The following is a 23,422-nucleotide window of genomic DNA, read 5'->3' on the forward strand; positions in this document are numbered from 1 at the left end:
TCTTCATCCAAGTCATTAATGTATATTGTAAATAGCTGCAGTCCCAGCACCGAGCCTTGAGGTACCCCACTAGTTACTGCCTGCCATTCCGAAAGAGACCCATTTATCCCCACTCTTTGCTTTCTGTCTGTCAACCAATTTTCTATCCATGTCAGTACACTACCTCCAATACCATGTGCTCTAATTTTGCCCACCAATCTCCTATGTGGAACCTCGTCAAAGGCTTTCTGAAAGTCGAGGTACACCACATCCACCGGCTCTACCCTGTCAATTTTCCTAGTTACATCCTCAAAGAATTCCGGAAGATTAGTCAAGCATGATTTCCCCTTCGTAAATCCATGCTGACTCGGAACAATCCTGTTACTACTATCCAAATGCTCCGCAATTTCGTCTTTTATAATTGACTCCAGCATCTTCCCCACCACTGATGTCAGACTAACTGGTCTTTAATTTCCCGTTTTCTCTCTCCCTCCTTTCTTAAAAAGTGGGACAACATTAGCTAACCCCCAATCCACAGGAACTGATCCTGAATCTATAGAACATTGGAAAATGATCACCAATGCGTCCACAATTTCTAGCGCCACCTCCTTAAGTACTCTGGGATGCAGACCATCAGGCCCTGGGGATTTATCAGCCTTCAGTCCCATCAGTCTACCCAACACCATTTCCTGCCTAATGTGGATTTCCTTCAATTCCTCCGTCACCCTAGGATCTCTGGCCACTTGAACATCTGGGAGATTGCTTGTATCTTCCTTAGTGAAGACAGATCCAATGTACCGGTTCAACTCGTCTGCCATTTCCTTGTTCCCCATAATAAATGCCCCCGCTTCTGACTTCAAGGGACCCACATTTGCCTTGACTATTTTTTTCCTCTTTACATACCTAAAAAAGCTTTTACTATCCTCCTTTATATTATTGGCTAGTTTACCCTCGTACCTCATCTTTTCTCCCCGTATTGCCTTCTTAGCCATCTTCTGTTGCTCTTTAAAAGAGTCCCAATCCTCTGGCTTCCCACTCTTCTTTGCTTTGTTGTACTTCTGCTCTTTTATTTTTATGCTGTCCTTGACTTCCCTTGTCAACCATGGGTGCCTCTTACTCCCCTTGGAATCTTTCCTCCTCTTTGGGATAAATTGATCCTGCAACTTCTGAATTATTCCCAGGAATACCTGCCATTGCTGTTCCACCGTCTTCCCTGCTAGGGCCTCCTTCCAGTCAATTGGTGAAAATCTCGACATTCTGGAAAGGTTTAACCAAAATTCATTTTTTGGAATTTTATAGATTAGGAAATTCAGAGTGAATGGATGCAAAATAAAGAGGTTAAATAACAAATTTAATCAAATTATTAAAGTGGGAAGGACCTTGGAAGTAAGTGAAATAAATCTAGAGATATAGCACATGATCGCATTTATCACAGATACGACACTACTTTCTATTTTGTTTGCACAATGTAACTTCTGAAGCCATAAACAAAAACTGGACCATTTTGAAATATTTCTTTTCTATTCTGCTTTCCTTTCTGCCTTTGTCTTCATTTTCAAGGAAAGAGAAATATCTTTGGAGATGCGTCTTGCCCATTGACAATGCATTTTTTATGTACTTGTCAGACGTTCATATCTTTGCAGTCCAAAAGCATATCATTTACAAAGGCATGTTTTTCTATATCACAGTCTAATATTTGAAGCAAGGAGAACAGTTGGAAATGTGGTGATGGACTCTATTAATTGACATGTATTTGAAATTTGCACAAAGTAAAAACTTGTCTTTCCTTGGGCACTCTTTGAAGGTATGGAAGAATGACAAGTAACCTTTATGTTTTGTGCCTGTTCTTTTTGATACCTGGATAAGTTAGAGTGTGAATAGTATATTTTTATCTAGAAATTAATACAGACATCAGAATAATGTGATCATCTCCATGGAAGTTTTTCCAGAATTTGTTCAAAGGCCCTTAAGGCTTCATCCATGATATCTGCAAATGTATTGCATTTCTTCTTATTCATAAGCATTTTATGAATATTTCCACAGCCTTTATAATAATTTGGTTAAAGGACGCATGATGCGTATAGAATTATACAAACTGGAAATTCAATTTTTCAATTATTTGTACTATTTGAAGGTTGAGATGTTTATATATTTGTGGATTTGGTACCACTGACAATTAAGTTCATTTCTACCCTTCCTGGAGAATTTAATTTCCATGTTACTGCAGCACTGATTCAGAACACTCAAGTTATATGTGAATTAACTTAATGTTCATGCATCAGTTCAAAGTTGCAATGTGCCTAATTTATTTATTGCTTATTTGATATGGTGCAAACATTATCTTAAGGTTACAGGTGCATCCCAACTGTGAGCAACAATTACTTGGATTGAATCATGTTTGAAGGAAATGTGAGGGAAGGAAATGCAGATGCTGGTTTAAACTGAAGGTAGACACAAAATGCTGGAGTAACTCAGTGGGACAGGCAGCATCTCTGGAGAGAAAGAATGGGTGATGAGTCTCGACTCGAAACATCACCCATTCCTTCTCTCCAGAGTTGCTGCCTGTCCCGCTGAGTTACTCCAGCTTTTTGTGTTTATCTTCAGGTTTAAGGAAACTTTATTTTGCATTTGATTCACTGTTCAATATTGCACTTTATTATACTATGTTTTTACCACTGCTTGGGACTCAGTACAGCTGATTTTTGTTTTAGGATTTTTTGACTTTCCTTGAAGTCTGATTTGTGGCCTATTGGAAAATATCATGGTTCACTGACTTGCAATGTGATGTTATCAACAATGATAGACAAAAATCAAAAAAAACATTTTAGCATTTTGTGCATTCAGTTATGACAGTTTGACAAGATCAAATAATATTGATGAAATGAATAATTACATCAAATTTCAAATGTTGGCTTAAGGAATTTTATTTTCATTTTTAACTTGCTGTATACTTACATTTTTAACACAACTGATGAAGGCCCCCCAATAGCACCTGTGAGGGCAAATTAAAAGGTTAGTTAGAGAGATGGATTTTTAGACAATGGAGGAAGAAAGATGTCCAAGAAATCAACACATTTCACAAGTACTGCCAGTCTTTGATCAGCATCTCAAATTCTCTTTGCATATGTGTAATTTTGGGAGAGTGATTTTGAACCTTTGCACATCACCGTATCCAACCAATACTATCATGCATTTTCCATTTGGATAAAGCTGTGAAGCTGGAATTCTATTTTTAATCCGACTACCACCAGCCTACAGGTCCTCCCAAGGTTATGAATGGCTGACATATGTACAGCCTGTAAATACGAAGAAGCACGAGGGAGACAGACAGAATGGATCTGCTGTGGGGTTGCAGTCATCTTCAGCCATACAGTAACTTAGTTTACAGCAATATCTGAATTGTTGAGTTATTGTCCTAGGTTAACTGGACGTTGCTGTTGGGTGGCCAATGTTTTTATTGAAATATAATCATCAGGCAGCCACATTTCCAACTTGCAAACAGTTCAGGTGAAGGAACTTTTTCATAATCTAGGGAGGACCCACACTGATGTCAGAGAGCTATACTTAGCATTAATCATAGTTCGAATTCACAGTCTTCTTTGCACCACATACATTGCTTGTGCACAAAGCCTACAAAAATGTATCTTTTAGTTGTGCATAAAAATATATGAACAAGAAATCACATTGCATTTCCATGAGCGTGACACTTAAATGAAAATATTACAGCAAAATTATTTCAAATGCACACCTAAGCCCGCATTTGATTGCTTACTCCATCCTGTAAACAAATCATTTATTGGCCTTTAAGTGAATGACCATTTCTGTGACATCTCACTATCTCTTCATTACCACCACCTCCACCCTCCAATCCAAAGAAATGACATTTATTGGCAGTGGCCAGGACTCATTGCTACCATCATTATATGTAACTTTGCATACTGATTACAAAGTCCTTTATCAATAAAATGTCATCAGAATACAGAAACAGTCTTGAGTTGAAGGAGTCTTGTGTGTAGATGACAGAAGTCTCACAGGAATAGATAGGAAATGTCTATGTCAGTCTGAAAGGGAGGACGTGTGCAATTCTATCAAGAAGAAATAAAAGAGACCATGGTCCTGACTTTGCAGTCAATAATGAAATAAGTTATCTGTCACTGAGCTCAGGAAAGAAATAAACTCCCCACAATCATCTGGCATTCTTTGTGATGAGAACCATTCTTTTTACCTGATACCTGCTATCAGATGTTAATTCAATGAAATCCTGGCATTCAGGAATCTTGCTGAACAGCCGATCAAGTGAAGTTATTTTCATCGACATGGCTGGAAGCAAAAAGCAGTGTTTTGAATTAACATTAAAAGTTGTACAGATTTCCAAATAAGGATTGAAATAAGGACAAATGATCAAAACATTATTATCATATTATAAATTAACTCTTTTAATTTCAAAATCTGTTGCATCATGACTTTTTGTGAGCACATTGACATGAATAAAATTATTTTAGAAGTTTAAGGTGTATGATGGCCTAACAAATCATTGACAACGCACTTGTAATCAAGAATGTTTTCAGTGAGTCATTCCTTAGTGGCCAAAGTTCTCATTATTTCAAATATTTCTTTATTCCAGTGGAGACGACTACTGATAGCAAAATCTGGGGAGGTATTGGCACCATCTCTGCGATACCCCATTAAACCATAATGTATGAAAATCCCTAAGTTGCTGCAGGTTTCAGGTTGTACTCATTGTGAGCAATAATGGTTTTACATCATTCCTGACCATTTTATACCAAGCCAACATGAATAGTGATTGAAAATGCAAGCAAATGATTTGAACTGCTAACGTTTGTGAATTAGTTCTATAATAGAGTGACTATTTTTTTAGGAAGGAGGGAATGGATACATATATGGTGGCTGTGCATCAGTCATGCCAATGGAGAGAGAAAAAATAAGCTGAGGAAGAAAGCACTGGACATTCAGAAGTTCTCCGTGTGTAATTTGTGCAAAACAGATGAGCATTGTTCAAACAGCATTGTGCACCCCACATTACCAAAGTCATGAGCATTTGCTTGGGATTTTGCTCAGTTGTCAGACTAGTTTTGCAGTTTCGAGCTGGGATGCAATGAATGGGGGTGAGGACAAAAACAAAGTGATTTAAGTAAAGTGGTTACCTTCCATGACTAGCATTCACAGCTCTGAACCCTTCTTCCAGAGACAAGTTTGAGCATCACCATAGGCGATGACATAATTTATATTTAAGTAAATGAATGCATCTGGAATTAAACATAAAGTCACCTCTTTAAAAGGAAGGAAGATACAAGGGAACAATGCTGGAGGACTTTGCATCAACTTAAAGTGACTTGCTGTCAGTGTAGATAATGATAGCATCAATAGATCTTAAACTCCGATAGAAAGAATATTTTCAAGAAGAAAGAGTTATTTGGTGTAGATACAAGGAACTGCAGATGCTGGAATCTTGTGAAAAACACAAAGTGCTGGAGTAAGTCAGCCAATCAGGCACCATCTCTCGGGGACATGGATTGGCAATGTTTCAGGTCAGGACCCTTTTTCAGTTATTTAGTGTCTTTCTTGGCTTTTTTTTAAAAAAGGAATCTTGTTTTTTTTTGTATAATATGCAAGTATCATAGCCTGTAGCAAAATGAATATGGCCGACACTGAGCCAAGACAGCTAAAATAAGGAAGCACCAAATAGGATATATTTATACCATTCCATCGAATACCTGAGGAGCACATGCATTCTGCAGTTTGACAGATCTTTGCATCTCTTCTACCAGGTTACCTCTAACTCCGCTGACTGTGCAACTGAGAGGCTGTATTTTAAAGCCAGAGTCTATTTGCTCTTACGAGCTGTCCCCATTGTTTTTCCTTTGATCTGAAACAAACATTCACAATACTTCCATGTCTTCGCCTAAATGGTGTCTTTTCAGCCTGTCATTACCAATTTCAGCAGTCTGAAGAAGGGGCTCGACCTGAAACGTCCCCTATTCCTTTTCTCCAGAGATGCTGACTGGCCCGCTGTGTTACTCCTGCATTTTGTGTCTCTCTTCAACATATTATACATCTACAACTGAGTTATATTTCAGTGGAAAACACATTGGGTGAATCTGCACGTCTATCTGCATGCAAACAAGTCTACAGATCTCCCTCCACTTTCCTCCTTTGCCCAATATTTCATTTAGTTCATGGTCATTAAGAAATGTCACCCTGTTTCACGTTTGAGTGTTTTACTATTATCGCTGCAATATGTTTTTCTCAGGATAAATGCACGTTACTAAAAGATTGGTGAATTGATTTAACAATTCTGACATTTAACACTTTCTACGATTGATTGAAACTTCACAGCATGGAAATACGCCTTGGCCCTCTTTTCTGTATCTGCACACCTTGTATGTAATAGAGCCCTCCATGTTTACTCCTGACATGCAAGGAATTAGTTTTGGCCCATTTCTGTGTACATAAGTCACAGACTCTCTTTACTGTCCAGCCACATGGGTCATTAATTTGGGTGCAGTTGATTACAGGTTTATCTCTGATATGGCTGTTCAAAGAACTGAAAAGTATCTTTCACCTCTTTTACTTACTGTAGTATTTTTATTTCGCGACAATAATCGTGATAAAATTGTTCCAAAAAATTTATCATGGGAATAAAAAAATAACTGGATTCATGATTCTAAAATAAGGATGGAACTTCATCTGCAACCTTCATCCAATTATCTGTTGATTCCAAGATTACCCTATGAAGTGCCGTTGAAGATGGACTATTTTTTGTCCAACTATTACTGATAATCATACTGCAAATTTCCTTCCTATGAGCACACATAAGAAATAAAACCAGAGGCACGTTAGAGTATAATATGATTAATATGTTTGGTTGATATTTTCTGTTCATCTGCAAAAGATTGTTATGTCATTTTGGATTTTCCCCTGAAATATCACGAGCATGACCTTTTGGTAATGCTGTGAATGATTTGAAGATTTAATCCCAGGGTTGATAAATAAGATTTTTTAAAATAACCACATTTAAATTGTTTCTGAATTAATTCTTTTTTTCTCTTGGTATCAATTTTGGAGTCATTCTTTTCAAATCATTCAAGTCCAGTAATTAATTCCACATCTCTGTGTCTGCTTTGCTCAACAGGCAAGGTTTTCCACTGATGTAAATTGGGATTCAAAGATAACATGTTACAGTCTTGACAAGCTACTAACAGGATCTGTGACTGTCAAGTTAATGTGGGGATGCACTGTCAGTCATGTAAGATCTTGGACAGATAAAAGAAATTGCTCCACAACAGAAGTTGACAACGTTCTCAATAATGCTAGTTGCATGTGTATAAATTATGTCACTGCAAGAAACAAGACTTTAATGAGGAAACTTTGGGGGGAAAAAAGAACCAGTGAAGGTTACAGCTGTTGTTTGTGTTTCTACTCAACATTTGCGGAATATTTTTTAATTAAGAGAACAGATGGTTAGCTAGCCTTATACTCCCGATATTACAGGACAAAATAAGGACCTGTTGTGTTTTGATTTACCAAGAATAAAATCCTTCTTCTCATATCACGTTACAATTTAAAATCAAAATGTTGGAGACATTATTGTACTGCAGGTGAGTTTAGAGTTGATCCGAAATGCCCTTTGTACCTCGTACCCACAGCATTCCGAGATTGTTTATTTCTGCCGGGATTTAGTTCATTTGCTGCTTCAATCTTTCACCCTATGTTTTACAGCCTCCTGACTTAAATATGTTCCTGCATTTTGATTGCCCAGCCACCACTTATTCTACCTGGCAGACAATCACTTAAAATTAAGGGGTGGTACCATGGCACAGCACTGAGCGGCTCTGAGGACCAAGGTTCAATTCTGACCTCGGGTAATATCTGTGTAGAGCGTGCATATTTTCTCAGTGGCTGCATGGGTTTCCTCTAGTTGATCCGGTTTCCTTCCTCATCCCACAAACATGCCAGTAGCGTAACAATAGACAATAGGTGCAGGAGTAGGCCATTCGGCCCTTCGAGCCAGCACCGCCATTCAATGTGATCATGGCTGATCATTCTCAATCAGTACCCCGTTCCTGCCTTCTCCCCATACCCCCTGACTCCGCTATCCTTAAGAGCTCTATCTAACTCTCTCTTGAATGTATTCAGAGAATTGGCCTCCACTGCCCTCTGAGGCAGAGATTTCCACAGATTCACAACTCTCTGACTAAAAAGGTTTTCCTCATCTCTGTTCTAAATGGCCTACCCCTTATTCTTAAACTGTGGCCCCTGGTTCTGGACTCCCCCAAACATTGGGAACATGTTTCCTGCCTCTAACGTGTCCAACCCCGTAATAATCTTATACGTTTCGATAAAATCCCCTCTCATCCTTCTAAATTCCACTATAACTGTTTCAAGTGAATTACCCATCAGTCAGAATTGGCCTCCACTGCCCTCTGAGGCAGAGAATTCCACAGATTCACAACTCTCTGACTAAAAAAGTTTTTCCAAAAGTCAAAATGTTTGGTAACTTCTAACAACCACCCCCCACCATCCCCTGTGCCCCACCTGAACTCGTATTCCCCCCCCGCCCCCCCCCATCTGCTTACATTTCTACCTCTGGCTTCTCAATTCACAACACTTCAATCCTTTTGTCTCATACCTTCTGTTTTTTTTATTCTAGCCTTTGTCCAACCATCTGCCTGTCAAAAATCCTTCCTCACCTGTGTTCACCCATTACCTCCATGCCCTGCTCTTCCTCTCTTCCAGCTTTCATTCCCCTCTTCTATGATCAGTGTGAAGAAGGGTCCCAACCCGAAGCATGTTCTCCAGATAAGTTGCCCTACCGGAGTTATTCCAGCATTTAGTGCCCTTTTTTACCCTTTAGTCAAGGTTAATATAAAAAGAATCAAAGAGGGCAGTGGGCAGGTTTCATAGACCTGCATGGGAAGGTAGACGCTCCCGGCCCCACGAGTCTCGGGCAGATGAGGCTCATCAGCCTGGGAAGGCAGTCCATCTAGGAGAGGGAAAACTCTGATCTAAAACCTCCACTGCCTTGTGGCCATATCCAGTCATGGAAAAGGCTCCAGGAGTAAACCTCAAGAAAATCCGCAGTCGGAGTCCCGAAGGCAGTTCGTCGTTGTCTATAACCTCATTCTGGCAGCTCCTGCGACGGCGCTGTAACTGTAACGGCTCTGCTGTTCCTTTGGATCAATCAGTGACGTGGAGAGGGGGGACGTGCTGCACGGGCAACAGCCTGTCCTTCATATGACATCGCCCAGGCTTGCATCTGACCACACATCACTGCAAACCTACACCTACAACCTGGAGAGGACACTCCAGCTTCGCCCGCGGCGTCGACACAACACGGGGAGCAACAGTTACCGGTTATAAGTCATCGCTAGATTGGCGTAAAGCGAGGGGCCAGGGGTTGCTCCCGACGGTGGGAGGGATTTTCGGATCTCACTGGACAGCTACCGCCCACCTCAAGCTGGGCAGCCCCCAGCCAATAAGGTGCTGTCCCACCACGGTCTGCTATCCTCACTGGGTGCACGGGGATTAGGAACCATCCGAACAGCGGATCGCAACCATCGCACCTGCAAACAAAAGAACACATCAAAAGAGACCAGCTCTTAAACTGGGCGCTTGGAATGTCCGGACAATGATGACCGGCCTCTCTGGAAACCCAAAGGACATCAGCGATTCCAGGAAAACAGCTGTCATAAACAACGAGCTCAAGAGACTCAACGTAGACATAGCCACCCTTCAGGAAACAAGGCTGGCAGACTCGGGCACACTGAAGGAGAAGGACTACACGTTCTACTGGCAGGGGAAGGACTCTGACGAGCCCAGAGAACATGGAGTAGGCTTCGCAATGAGGAACAGCCTGCTGAACACTGTGGAAGCAGGCAGAAATGGCTCAGAGTGACTCCTGACTCTCTGCCTCAAAACCACCGCAAGCCCGGTCACCCTTGTCAGCGTGTATGCCCCGACACTGTCCTCCACATCAGACACAAAGGACGAGTTCTACGAGAACCTCACATCCATCATCAGCAGCATCCCCAGCAAGGAAGAACTTGTTCTCGTGGGCGACTTCAACGCCAGAGTGGGTGCAGACCACGAATCGTGGTCTTCCTGCCTTGGGCAGTTTGGTGTGGGCAAAATGAATGAGAACAGACAGCGACTGCTCGGGCTGTGCACCTGTGCATTGCCAACTCGTACTTGCAGACAAAGCCCCAGCACAAGGTTTCCTGGAGGCATCCACGCTGAAAGCATTGGCATCAACTGGATCTGATCCTAGTCAGACGTGCCGCCCTCAAGAACGTTCTCCACACACGCTCCTACCACAGTTCGGACTGTGACGCAGACCAGTCCATGATGTGTTGCAAGATTAGGCTGCAACCAAAGAGGTTCTACCATACCAAGAAGCAGGGGAAACCCCGCATCTATGTCAGCAAGATGCCCCAACCAGACCTCGTGCAACAGTTTGCAGAGGCTTTTGAGAGAGAACTTGGCACCTCGCGTCCTGGAGACTCTGCAACAGAGAAGTGGGAATCTCTGCGGGACACCATGCACTGCACAGCCTTGGCTAGCTTTGGGAAGAAGATCTCAAAGACATATGACTGGTTTGAGGCCAAGTCGACCGTGATGACTCCCGTCATCTAAGCCAAGCACGCCGCCCTAACCGATACAAGCAGTCAGCCAACGAGAAGAACCTGCAGATCCTCAGGGCTGCCAGGAGCAAGGCTCAGCAGACTGCCAGGCGTTGCACCAATGAGTATTGGACACAGCTTAGTAAGGACATCCAGACGGCCGCCATAACAGGGAACATCAGGGGAATGTACGATGGCATTAAGAAGGCACTAGGTCCGGTCCAGAGCAAGACAGCCCCCCTCAAATCCTCCACTGGGGAAGTAATCATAGACAAATGCCAACAGATGGAGAGATGGGTGGAACTCAGACCTCTACTCGAGAGAGAACACTGGGTCCCCCTCAGCCCTTGACGCCATCGAGTGCCTGCCGACCATGGATGAGTTAGATGGAGAGCCAACAGTAGAAGAGCTCAGCAAGGCCATTGACAGCCTGGCCTCAGGCAAGGCCCCAGGCAGCGACGGGATTCCCCCTGACCTGATCAAGCACTGCAAGACCTCCTTACTGCTTCCTGTGCATGAAGTCCTCTGCCAGTGCTGGCAAGAAGGAGCTGTACCGCAGGACATGAGGGATGCCACGATCATTACCCTCTATAAGAACAATGGCGAGATAAGCGACTGCAACAACTACAGAGGCATCTCCCTCCTCAACATCATCGGTAAGGTCTTTGCTCGGGTCATCGTGATCCCCCTGCAGAAGCTGGCAGAACATGTCTACCCAGAGTCACAGTGCGGTTTCCGAGCTGGAAGGTCAACAGGAGACATGGTCTTCTGCCTTCACCAGCTCCAGGAGAAGTGCAGAGAACAGCGGATGCCCCTGTATGTTGCTTTCATTGACCTCACCAAGCTGTTTGACTTCGTCAGCAGAGATGGCCTATTCAAGGCTCTCCCAAAGATCGGCTGCCCACCAAAGCTGCAGAGCATGATAGAATCCTTCCATATCAACACGAAGGGGACAGTGCAGTTCAATGCAGTTTCTTGGAGCCCTTCGACATCTGCAGTGGCATCAAACAAGGCTGCGTCCTCGCTCCCACACTCTTTGAGATTTTCTTCACTCTGCTCCTGAAACATGCCTTCGGCACCGCAACAGAGGGGATCAGACGGCAGGCTCTTCAACCTCACCCGCCTCCGAGCCAAGATAAAAGTACGTGAAGCTCTCATCAGAGACATGTTATTCGCAGATGATGCAGCGGTTGTGTCCTACACCCAGCAGGAACTACAGTCAATGATGTACCGCTTCTATCGGGCTTGCAAGGACTTTGGGCTGACCATCAGGCTGAAGACGAACGTCCTGGGACATGATACAGAGGCACCGCCTGTCATCACCATCGACGACTACAAACTCGATGCCGTCCATCAGTTCATGTACCTCGGCTCCACCATCACCGACAACCTCTCCTTGGACACAGAGATTGACAAGAGGATCGGGAAGGCAGCTACAACTCTCGCTCGCCTCACAACTCCAGTGTGGACCAATCCAAAGCTGAAAGTGAAGACAAAGATAGCAGTCTACAACACCTGTGTCAACAGCACGCTGCTGTACGGCAGTGAGACATGGACTACATATGCCAGACTGGAGAGAAGACTCAACACCTTCCACCTTAAAAGCATCTGCCAGATCCTGGGTGTATCCTGGCAAGACAGAGTGTCCAACACCGAGATTCTGCCTCACGCTGGCCTTCCGAGTATGTACACTCTACTCAGGCAGTGCAGGCTGTGGTGGCTGGGCCATGTCCACCGCATGGAGGATGGCCGTATCCTAAAAGACATCCTCTATGGAGAGCTAACATCTGGGAGGGGAAACATCGGCGGCCCCAGCTACATTACAAGGATGTCTGCATGAGAGATTTGAAGGTGCTCGACATCGATGTGGAGTCCTGGGAGAGCCTTGCAGCTGACTGTACAAGGTGGAGAGGTAACCTGAACCAACATCTCAAAACGGGGGAAGAGAAACTGATGAACGCAGCGGCAGAAAAGCGGGCACGCAGAAAGGAGCGCAGCAACTTCAAAAGACCAGAGTCCACACACAAATGTGACCTTTGCGACAGAGACTGTCACTCCCACTTTGGTCTCTTCAGCCACAAACGATGCTGCTCTAGCCTAAGTGGAGAGCAAGCAGCCATTTAGGATGCACCACCCATGGTCAGCCATGACCGAGGGGGCCTAAGAAGAGAGCGAACATGAATCCAATGGACAATCCAAAGGAGAGTCGGTGGATGTGGTTTATCTGGATTTTCAGAAGGCCTTTGATAAGGTGTCGTACATGAGGCTGTTAAAGAAGATGAAAGCACATTATATCAGAGAGAACATACTAGCAGGTTAGCTGGATGGCAGAAGACTAAGAGTGGAAATAAAGGGGGCTTTTTTCTGGTTGACTGTCAGTGATGAATGAAGTTCCGCTGGGGTCGGTGCTGGGGCCGCTGTTCTTCACATTGTATATAAATGATTTGGATGAGGGAATTGAAGGCCATGTGGCCAAATTTGCAGATAATACAAAGATAGGTGGAGGGGCAGGTTGCGTAGAGAAAGCAGGGACTTTGCAGAAGGACTTGGAAGGGTTGGGAGAGGGCTACAATCTAAAAACTGGGATTTCATGCTGAGGCTTTATAAGGCACAGGTTAGACTACATTTGGAGTATTGTGGGCAGTTTTGGGCCCCATATCTGAGGAAGGTGTGTTGGCATTGGAGAGGGTCCAGAGGAGGTGTATGAGAATGATCCCAGAAATGATTGGGTTAATATCTGAAGAGTGTGTGAAGGCACTGTGCCTTCATTGAAACGTAACAAATAGTGAAAGGCCTGTATAGAGTGGATGGGAAGAGGATGTTTCCACTACTGGGAGAGTCTAGGATCAGAGGTCCTTGTCTCAGAATAGAAGTACCTACCTTTAGAAAGATGAGAAGGATTTTTTTCAGCCTAACAATCCACTGAGAAATCTGTACATTCAATTCTAGTTTCTTGATATCTCTGAATTAATCAAGATCCTACATTCTGAAATTCCACCTGATACCCACCACCCTGCCACCTATGTTTCCTCCTTAAAGGCAGTCGTCAAACCTCATTGCTATGAACAAACTTGGTGCTAAATGTTGTTTGATAATAAACTGTGGAAACATTTCAAGAAGTGTTCTTGCTTTTTTTTTCTCAGTGCTTTAGAAATAAAATACTATTTTATTACAGGTGAATGACTGAAGTTCAATAACAGAACATGACATAAATACAACCAAGCATGAGGCATGCTGTAATGTTCTTGGGCCATCCTCATATGTTATGCATTGTAATTCCAAGGTTTTCTGGAGAAACCATTCCATTAGCTGTAAGCCCAATCAGAGAAGCAATAACTGAAGAAATAATATCGCATGTTGGCAACATGATTTGGGATTTCCAAAGACAAGGTAATGGTACAACCATCAGAGTGGTCCCCAAGTGTCATTGAGGTCTCATTACTGAAGCTCCACTTTCAAGGCTGCTTTACTAATGGGTTTGCCTCCCTGTAAATTAGTCATTCAAAACCAAATCAAAGAGATTTATATAACCACTAAATAAGATGTAATAATGAATAAAAGCCTGAAGTAAAACTAATAAAGCCACTTACTTGCCTGTTTAATCAAGGTGGACAAACTCTTTTAAATTCATGAGGTCATGCCAACTAGCTGTGTGGCCAGCCACAAGATACATTTTAACATGTCCTGTCTGATTCCAGTCACTGAGTTGGAGGTTCCCAAAAGAACTGCTAGCCAGCCAAAAAAGATAATCAAACTTATTGCATTGTAGAATGTCAAATCGCAGGCACTGATATTTGGTTTCTGTACCCACAGTGAGGAATATTGTAGTGCTGTTGACATTGTGATCTTAAGTTGCAAATCTGTCTATCTGTGCACCAATGGTCAAAACTTTCAGAAAGCTCCATAAGACTTGACTACAACTGAAGGTGCAAACTATAACCTGCAATTGCATCCATACATGTTGGCCTGGCCATGAAGAATCAGAAAAGAATATCCAAATGCACGGCAGTTGCTCTCACCAGAAAGAAATGTAGATTAGAACAAAAAAAGACACCAAGTGCTGCAGTAACTCAACAAGTCAGGCTACATCTCTGGAGACCATGGAGTGGTGACATTTTGATCAGGACCATTCTTCAGACTGATTGTGGAGGATGGGGGTGGGTGGGATGGGGGTGGTGGGGGGGGGGAGCAAAAAGCTGGGAGAGAGGAGGGGCAGAACAGAGCATGGCAGGTAATAAGTGAACACAGGGAAAGGGGGTTTTGATAGCCAAATGGTTGGACAAAGGCCAAATATTAAAACAGAAGGAGTGAATCAAAAGAATTGAAGAGTTGAATATTGTCAAGCCAGAGGAAAGAATATGTGAAGGGGTAGAGGGCAGAAATAGGTCCAAGAACAGGTGGGGCACTGTGGAGGAGGGGGTGGGAGGGGAGGAGAGGTGAGGTTGCACTTGGTATCAAAGTGCTGATTCCACTGGAGGAAGATTGGAAGACTGAGATAGATAACAGAAGACTCACCAGTTGTATTTTGAGGTGAAGTATTGTGGGAATGTCAGCTTTTCATTTACCCTCTTGTCCCACTTTGGAGTGTGGCACTTTGAAGTTTCTAGTCCTTGTCAATATACATTATATTTACAATTTACAAGGAGGCCTGAAGAAAGCAGGATTCATTACCAAAGTACAAGGTGACACGACCCATTATTCTGCAGCTGTGGCTATGTTTCTGTTACACTAAAATCTCTGTGAAAATTGGAATAAGGATACCTCCTGCTCCCTGACATTTTCTTCAGGTTTTCTGGCATGAGGCCATGTAGCTTCATATTCCTGTGTGAGTTCTCATTAGATTTCTCATGTATGCCGCCCAGAGCTAGTTGTCATTGGAATGGTTATCTTTGTTTTAACTATCTATAACAGGTATAACAGAGCTTTATTTGTCGTTCGGCACCGAAGTACCGAACGAAACTACATAGCAGTCATAGAAAAAAAGAACACAAGACACATAACCCCAACACAAACGTCCATCACAGTGACTCCAAACACCCCCTCACTGTGATGGAGGCAACAAAACTTCCACTCTCTTCCCCACGCCCACGGACAGACAGCTCGTCCCCGACTGACCCGCACAGTCCCCGCACCGGGCGCTGAAACGTCCCGCGGCCGAACCGGGCGATGAAAGGCCCGCGACCAAGCCTTGCGCAGCTAAGTCCAGTGGCCGAGCCGCACCGGGCGATGTAAAGTCCCGTGGTCGAGCCGCACCAGCGATGTTAAGTCCCGTGGCCGAGCCGCACCGGGCGATGTTAAGTCCCGTGGTCGAGCCGCACCGGGCGATGTTAAGTCCCGTGGTCGAGCCGCACCGGGCGATGTTAAGTCCCGCAGTCGAGCCGCACCAGCGATGAAAAGACCCGCAGCCGAGCCGCACCGGGCGATGTTAAGTCCCGCAGCCGAGCTGCACCGGGCGATGTTAAGTCCCGCAGTCGAGCCGCACCAGCGATGTAAAGTCCCGCGGCCGAGCCGCACCGGGCGATGTTAAGTCCCGCGGCCGAGCTGCACCGGGCACTGTTAAGTCCAGCGGCCAAGCCGCACCGGGCGATGTAAAGTCCAGCGGCCAAGCCGCACCGGGCGATGTTAGGCCCCGCAGCCGAGCCGCACCCCGCGCCGTGAGGAAGAGAAAAGTTCCCCCCCCCCCCACACCACCACCCCCTCCCACACATACACAACCAAAAAAATATGTAAAAACCATCCCAACACCGACACACAACAAAAAAAAAAAGGAAAAACGACGAACAGACTGCTAGTGAGCCACTGCCGTTAGGCGCCGCCACTTCCGGAACAGCACAATACTGTGTAAATTGATACATGATACATGAGCTTGCCCGTCCTCTGGCCTGGCTGCCACCAGGTGCCAAAGTGCCTTCACCATGTGAAAAGTGTTTCTTGGAAATATCTTCCTTAATTATTGGAATGCTACAATGTATGAAGGCATCAATGAAGTGTCTGTCTTCCTAGTCAGTCTTCTTCAATGGGCTGAGGAGTTACAGTGGAGGTCCAATGTTCAGCCGCAATGGGATAAAGGTTTTAAAAAATGAAGGGAGGATGAAGGAAGCAGGCATGATTGTCAGATGTAAATCTACAGCATCATTGTTCAGAAGCACATCGGAGATTGCCAAGGGCACCCCACTCATTACGTATTTGTACCCTGCACAGATTCATGCACTGGGAATGGAGTGCAAGATCGCTGGTACTTGCTGTTTACAGCTGGATAAGATGTTGTAGCAAGAAAGAGTATTCTCCTATATCTTAAATTCCTTTTCTGCGTTGGGGCACTTCTGATCACACTATCCATATCCCTTGCCATATCCAGATCCATTTTGCTCTTGGGAGGTTGGAGGGCAGTTTACCAGCTGGGTCATGTGTACGAAGTCTCTCCCTCTATTTTCTAATCTCAGCAATGAGATATTTAATCTTCAAGTTGCTTTTATGAAACCTGGAACTTGCCTTCAACTTGCTGCCGAGCTGAAGTTCCAATACAGTGAAACATGCACAAATCTTCAAAACATCTGCCAGTGATGTTTTCCTGCAGTTGTCAGCCCTCTTTGACAACAGTTCGGTTAGATTAAATTCACAGTTGTATGCTCTCTGGTGGATAATACAAAACCACCAGGTAGAAAGACATGGCAGAGCCACTGCCTGATGGGGGAAGCTCGGAAGCAGCTGATCTTGGCCCTGAAAACCAGAGAGTTGAGGAGGAGGGACTCACTGATGACAACGGACGCAAAGAGTGGGTCATTAGGAGAAGGACCGGGGTATTGCATCCAATGCTGTCAAGGTCGGTTGCAGGAGTTGCCCCCGGGACAGAGGTGGTCGGGCGGGGAGAGAGACATCGGTTCGCAGGCCAGGCCAGTTAAGTGCAATGGAGGAGTTCCTGCAGCGGCCTGGGGCTTATCTGTATCTGGAGTCGCTCCAGTACATCGAGCACATGGACTAGACTTTGGACTTTCGCAAATGCCGCCAAAATATGGCGACTCTTGCACCTGTGAGCTATGCAAAAGAATTTCACTGTGCAGTGCACATGTGACCATAAAGCGCCATTGAATTTAGAAGTTGCCATGTGCTTCAACAGGACTGAGGCAATAAGTAGCATCATCCCTGCACAGCTCCATTTTAATCCATTTACCTATGAGTAAAACATTTCTGGGCCATCCTGTTGCCTATTTAAAAAAAATCTAATCCACTATTGTGTTTCCTTCCTGATTAGCTGCTACATTTTCATCAATTATTATTTAGTATTATTAGTAAGCAATTAAGTGCTTTCAAATTTGCCTCAAAAGATTTTATACAGACTTGCACTTGTCCACCTGACAGATCTTCACTATCTCTGAAATATTTTAACATTTTTTGTTACAATTCTTCTGTTAACCGTTTCTCTCTGCATTGTTCCCTCCTGATGCCCATGCTGCGAACAAAGTATTGCCACTTAATTGCAATGCTCATAAAGTATAAAGTATCAACAGTAAATTAATTACATAATGTATTTTTTATTGAAGCATTAATGCATTTCAAATGCTTCCCTGAGGAGAACTCTGTTTTATACTAATGCCAAAACTTATGTTAATGCACAGGATGTTTATTTATGCTTACTGAAACCCTTTAGACTAGCAGAATGAAAATCTAAGGCAGTGGCACTCCTTTGAGTAAGTAGGCATTTTTGTTGCATTGGTGCATTTCTGCTTTTCAAAAAACTTTTATTTTCAGTTCATGTGTTGATGAACCTTGGTGAAAGTAATACCGTTAAGCTGTTTAAATCAATGATACAGCCCCATGCAAGTTAGATTGTAGGTTAGATAGTAGGATAAAATTGAGTAACCCAAATAAATATAAGTATACAAAGTGTGGAGAATAGAAATGTAATTTTTAGAAATGGGCAGTAGATGTTCCTTTTCATTACACCTACATTAATATGTTGTATTCAAATTTAGCTTCTGCGTAAGGAAATTAACTCTTCTACTTTGAGCATAAACATTTTATTTATAACTCTGGAATCAAAGGATTTTTTTTTTTGTTATTCATAATTCTCTTGGCATCTGTATTCATGCCAAGTTCTCCTTGACTAATAGGGAAGCACTTTTTTCATATTCATGCCATTATTCTTCTGGTACATTATGGTTAGATGTTCCTTGGGGTTTCGTACTGCTTGGTATTCTGTCAAAGTGCACTCCTCGACATTAAATTAATACAGGAATGAAAGTGTTCAGTGCTACAGTGAATAACCATTATTTTTGAACAACAACTAAGCACAAAGATATGAAAATATGTTCACCTCTTTACTGTGCATGCTGAAAAATGTTTATATGTAAAAAGATAAGAATTATATATTGTCAATGGTCCTTTTGATCTAACCGTACACTACTAATGCAAATTTGTTAATTCAGATATGAAAACTTTTGTAAAAAATGTTGGGATATTGAACTAGGATTTTGGGGACATTATTTTTCTGGAATTGAATAACAATTTTGATTTGATTTCTTAACTTCTGAATGTTATAATTTTGTTCAATTATTCTGTTTCTAGTTAGCAATCTTGTTGTGCAAAGCCCCTTGGGCAACAGTGACCATAATATGGTGGAATTCTGCATTAGGATAGAAAGTGACACGGTTAATTCAGGGACCAGAGCCCTGAACTTAAAGAAAGGAGATTTTGAAGGTATGAGATGGGAATTGGCTAGGATAGACTGGCAAATTATACTTAAAGGGTTGATGGTTGAGATGCAAAGGGAAAGATTTAAAGACTGCATTGATGAACTCTAAAAATTGTTCATCCATGTCTGGCGAAAAAATAAAACAGGGAAGGCGGCTCAACCGTGGCTAACAAGGGAAATCAAGAATAGTGTTAAATCCAAGGAAAAGGCATATAAATTGGCCAGAGGAAGCAGCAAACCGGAGGACTGGGAGAAATTTAGAACTCAACCGAGGAGGACAGAGGGGTTATTTAAGAGGGGGGGGGGGGGGGAGGACATGAAAGAAAGCTTGCGGGGAATATAAAAACTGACTCTAAAAGCTTCTTTAGAAAGGAAAAAGGAAAAGATTAGTGAAGACAAATATAGGTCCCTTACAATCAGAGACAAGTGAATTTATTATGGGAAACAAAAAAATGGCAGAACAGGTAAATGAGTACTTTGTTTGTGTCTTCCTTAGTGAAGACAGAACCAATCTCCCAGAAATACTAGGGGACAGAGGATAGAGTGGGTGGAAGGAACTGAAGGGAATCCACATTAGTCAGGAAATGGTGTTGGATAAACTGTTGGGACTGAAGGCAGATAAATCCCCAGGGCCTGATTGAATCCCAGAGAACTCAAGGAGGTGGCCCGAGAAGTCGTTGATGCATTGGTACTGTAAGAAAATAACTGCAGATGCTGGTACAAATCGAAGGTATTTATTCACAAAATGCTGGAGTAACTCAGCAGGTCAGGCAGCATCTCAGGAGAGAAGGAATGGGCGACGTTTCGGGTCGAGACCCTTCTTCAGACTGATGTCAGGGGGCGGGACAAAGGAAGGTTAGAGGTAGAGACAGGAAGACAGTGGGAGATCTGGGAAGGGGAGGGGAAGAGAAGGACAGAGGAACTATCTAAAGTTGGAGAAGTCAATGTTCATACCACTGGGCTGCAAGCTGCCCAGGCAAAATATGAGGTGCTATTCCTCCAATTTCTGGTGGGACACACTATGACACTGGAGGAGGCCCATGACAGAAAGGTTAGACTGGGAATGGGAGGGGGAGTTGAAGTGCTCAGCCACCGGGAGATCAGATTGGTTAACGCGGACCGAGTGCAGGTGTTGAGCGAAGCGATCGCCGAGTCTGCTTTTGGTTTCGTCGATGTAAATACGTTGACATCTGGAGCAGCGGATGCAATAGATGAGGTTGGAGGAGGTGCAGGTGAACCTCTGTCTCACCTGGAAAGACTGTTTGTGTCCTTGGATGGAGTTGAGGGGGGAGGTAAAGGGACTGGTGTTGCATCTCGTGCGGTTGCAGGGGAAAGTGCCCGTGGATGGGGTGGTTTGGCTGGAAGGGACGTGTGGACCAGGGAGTTACGGAAGGAACTATCTCTGCGGAACGCAGAGAGGGGAGGGGATGGGAAGATATGGCCAGTGGTGGGGGTCCCGTTGTAGGTGACGGAAATGTTGGCGGATGATTTGTTGGATACGCTGGCTGGTGGGGTGGAAGGTGAGAACGAGGGGAATTCTGTCCTTGTTATGAGTGGGGGGAGGGCGAGCAAGAGCGGAGCTGCGGGGTGTAGACCCTAGTGAGAGCTTCATCTATAATAGAAGAGGGGAAGCCCCGTTTCCTGAAGAATGAGGACATCTCTGATGCCCTAGTGTGAAACACCTCGTCCCAGGCGCAGATGCGGCGTAGACGGAGGAATTGGGAGTAGGGGATAGACTTTTTGCAGGGGACCAGGTGGGAAAAAGTGTAGTCCAGATAGCTGTGCGAGTCAGTGGGTTTATAGTAGATATTAGTCACTAGTCTGTCTCCTGTGATGGCGATGGTGAGGTCCAGAAACGGGAAGGAGATGTCGGAGATGTTCCAGGTATATTTAAGGGCAGGATGGAAATTGGAAGTGAAGTGTATGAAGTCAATGAGTTCTGCATGGGTACAAGAGTTAGCACCAATGCAGTCGTCTATGTAGCGGAGGTAGAGTTTGGGGCCGGTGTACGCCCGGAACAGGGATTGTTCGACGTACCCGACAATAGCAAAACTTTTTTTCAAATTCTTATTGTTAATATTCTTGCTTTGTTAATTTACTTTGTGGTTCTGTGTTTCTCTTTCATTGAATGAAATAGTTGATGAGGTGTTAAGACAAAAGCTTCAAAAATACCAACATTGTGATACACAAAACAAATGTTTTTGCCTTTAACAGAAAATGTACTTTAATGTTACAATCATTTTTTTTTTTGCCTGTGCCATAGTCCTGCTTATGAATTGATAATACAACTGTGCTATGAATGAAGAGGGTTTTTGAAGGATGGATGACTTTATCTGTCTAAACTCACTGATGCATGTCAGTTAGGAAGTCAGAATCTCTGTTAGATTATCCATTTTGCATTTCACGACCTCGGGGGTGGGGCTAAGATATCGGCCTGCATAGTCGGCCTCTGAAGTTGTCGATGGGAATGGTTCTATCGGCTCCGGCAAGGCCGCAGTTCCAGAGCCCTGACCGCAGGGGGCTAATTCGACCTGCTGGTCGGCCGTGGAAGTCCCGAGGAGGTTGAGATTGGCCGCCTCACCCGGATTAGATGCCACATTTTCAGGAGGACCTCTGGGATAGGATTTCAAGTGTGCTCTCGCATATTTTTGTTGGGATTAAAGGAGGTGCCAGACCACCAGCATCATGGGACTTCAGAGGAACTTCAACACATAGGACAGACTGAGGTTGGAGTTGCTATCTGGGCCTGGAGAATAAATATCTGGTTACACATTCAAAATTCTGATGACTGGAGATGTTATGGTTGAGGAAAATCACTAGAATACTGTGTCACACCAATGATTGTTTACACATCTTAATTCAAAGTTACTCAATTAAAATTGTTAATTGGAATTAAAGTTATGCAAAAAAGCAAATCAATTCAAAATTTTTCAAGCAAGAAATGACTTGCAATTAGCAAAAGTAGACTGCACAGCAATCTACAGTGGGATATGGGCCAAAAGAATAAATGTGATGTAAATTGCTGAGAATAAATGAATAATGAATTATTTTTAAATCACATACTGGAGAATGACTTATCTGCAATTCTTTCCAAAGCACCAACTCGAATTAGGGAATAGATCTATGCCTGTAAGCCTGGTACTCATTCTGCACACGTGGGTCCAGGTGGCGTGTTTTTGGAATAACAGGCTTAACTCAACATTAAATTTATCTAAAATTTTACATTTATTTTCCAGAAAGTTTTGGGAACTTGGCTTATTAGCTTCTTCTGTAGCCCATCTGGGTAAAAATCAATTTTATTGTTCCACCTGTGCCCTAATTGAAATCGGTCAGTTCAGCTGAGAGCAGTGACTATAGCTGCAAATTTCTTGCGTGTCGCCTTTTGTGAGCTTTCTAAAGAGTTGCTTTTCTGCAACTTTAACTCGCTGACATTTGAAGATAATTGCTTATCTTCACATGCCTTTTGTTACTAAATTTAATCTTAACCTCTTCGGAGAGAAATACTGTCAATGGAATTCTTATCTGTCACAACTGATTTACCTCAAAATGGCAGTCAACATGCCATATCAGGTTTGGCCAAGGAATAGAAAGGATAAGTTAAAGCTGTTTATTGCAATAATTGAATCAATTTTTCAAAAGCTTGATGTTCCATCCAAAATAATACTATCAATTCCATTGTGCGTTTTTTTTTTTTGAAGGGGTTATACTATAATTCATCCCATATTAGAGTCATCAGTGCCTGAAGTTTCCAGGAGTATCACAGTGGTGCAGCTGGTCGAGTTGCAGCCAGACGACACCAGACTCCTGGTTTCAATTTCAGTTTCTATCCTGGTGTCGAGTGCTGTCTGTTCAGAGTTTGCATGCCCTCGCTCTGACTATGTGGGTTTCCTCCAAGTGTTCAGGGATTCTTCCACATGCCATAAATGTGTGGGACAGAAGATCAATTGGCCACGATGAAATTCCCCTGGTATGGGTGACTGGTAGAAACTGGGGGAGTTGATGAACCAAGCTTCATGTAACTGGGTGTTAATGGTAGATGGGGACAAGGTGAGCTGAAGGGCACATTGTAAGTCTCTCCATGACTTTATGAACACCTGTCAAACCTATTTTG

General features: G+C 43.5%; 1 protein-coding gene across 26 annotated transcripts in view; it reads left to right on the forward strand.

The window, feature by feature from the left end:
• Window positions 1-23,422, forward strand: part of LOC144591791 (receptor-type tyrosine-protein phosphatase delta-like) — a 1,768,335-nt gene that overhangs the window by 63,879 nt on the left and 1,681,034 nt on the right. The window lies entirely within an intron of this gene.

This window comes from Rhinoraja longicauda, chromosome 3, assembly GCF_053455715.1.
Source record: "Rhinoraja longicauda isolate Sanriku21f chromosome 3, sRhiLon1.1, whole genome shotgun sequence".
In the NCBI taxonomy this organism is placed as follows: Eukaryota; Metazoa; Chordata; class Chondrichthyes; order Rajiformes; family Arhynchobatidae; genus Rhinoraja; species Rhinoraja longicauda.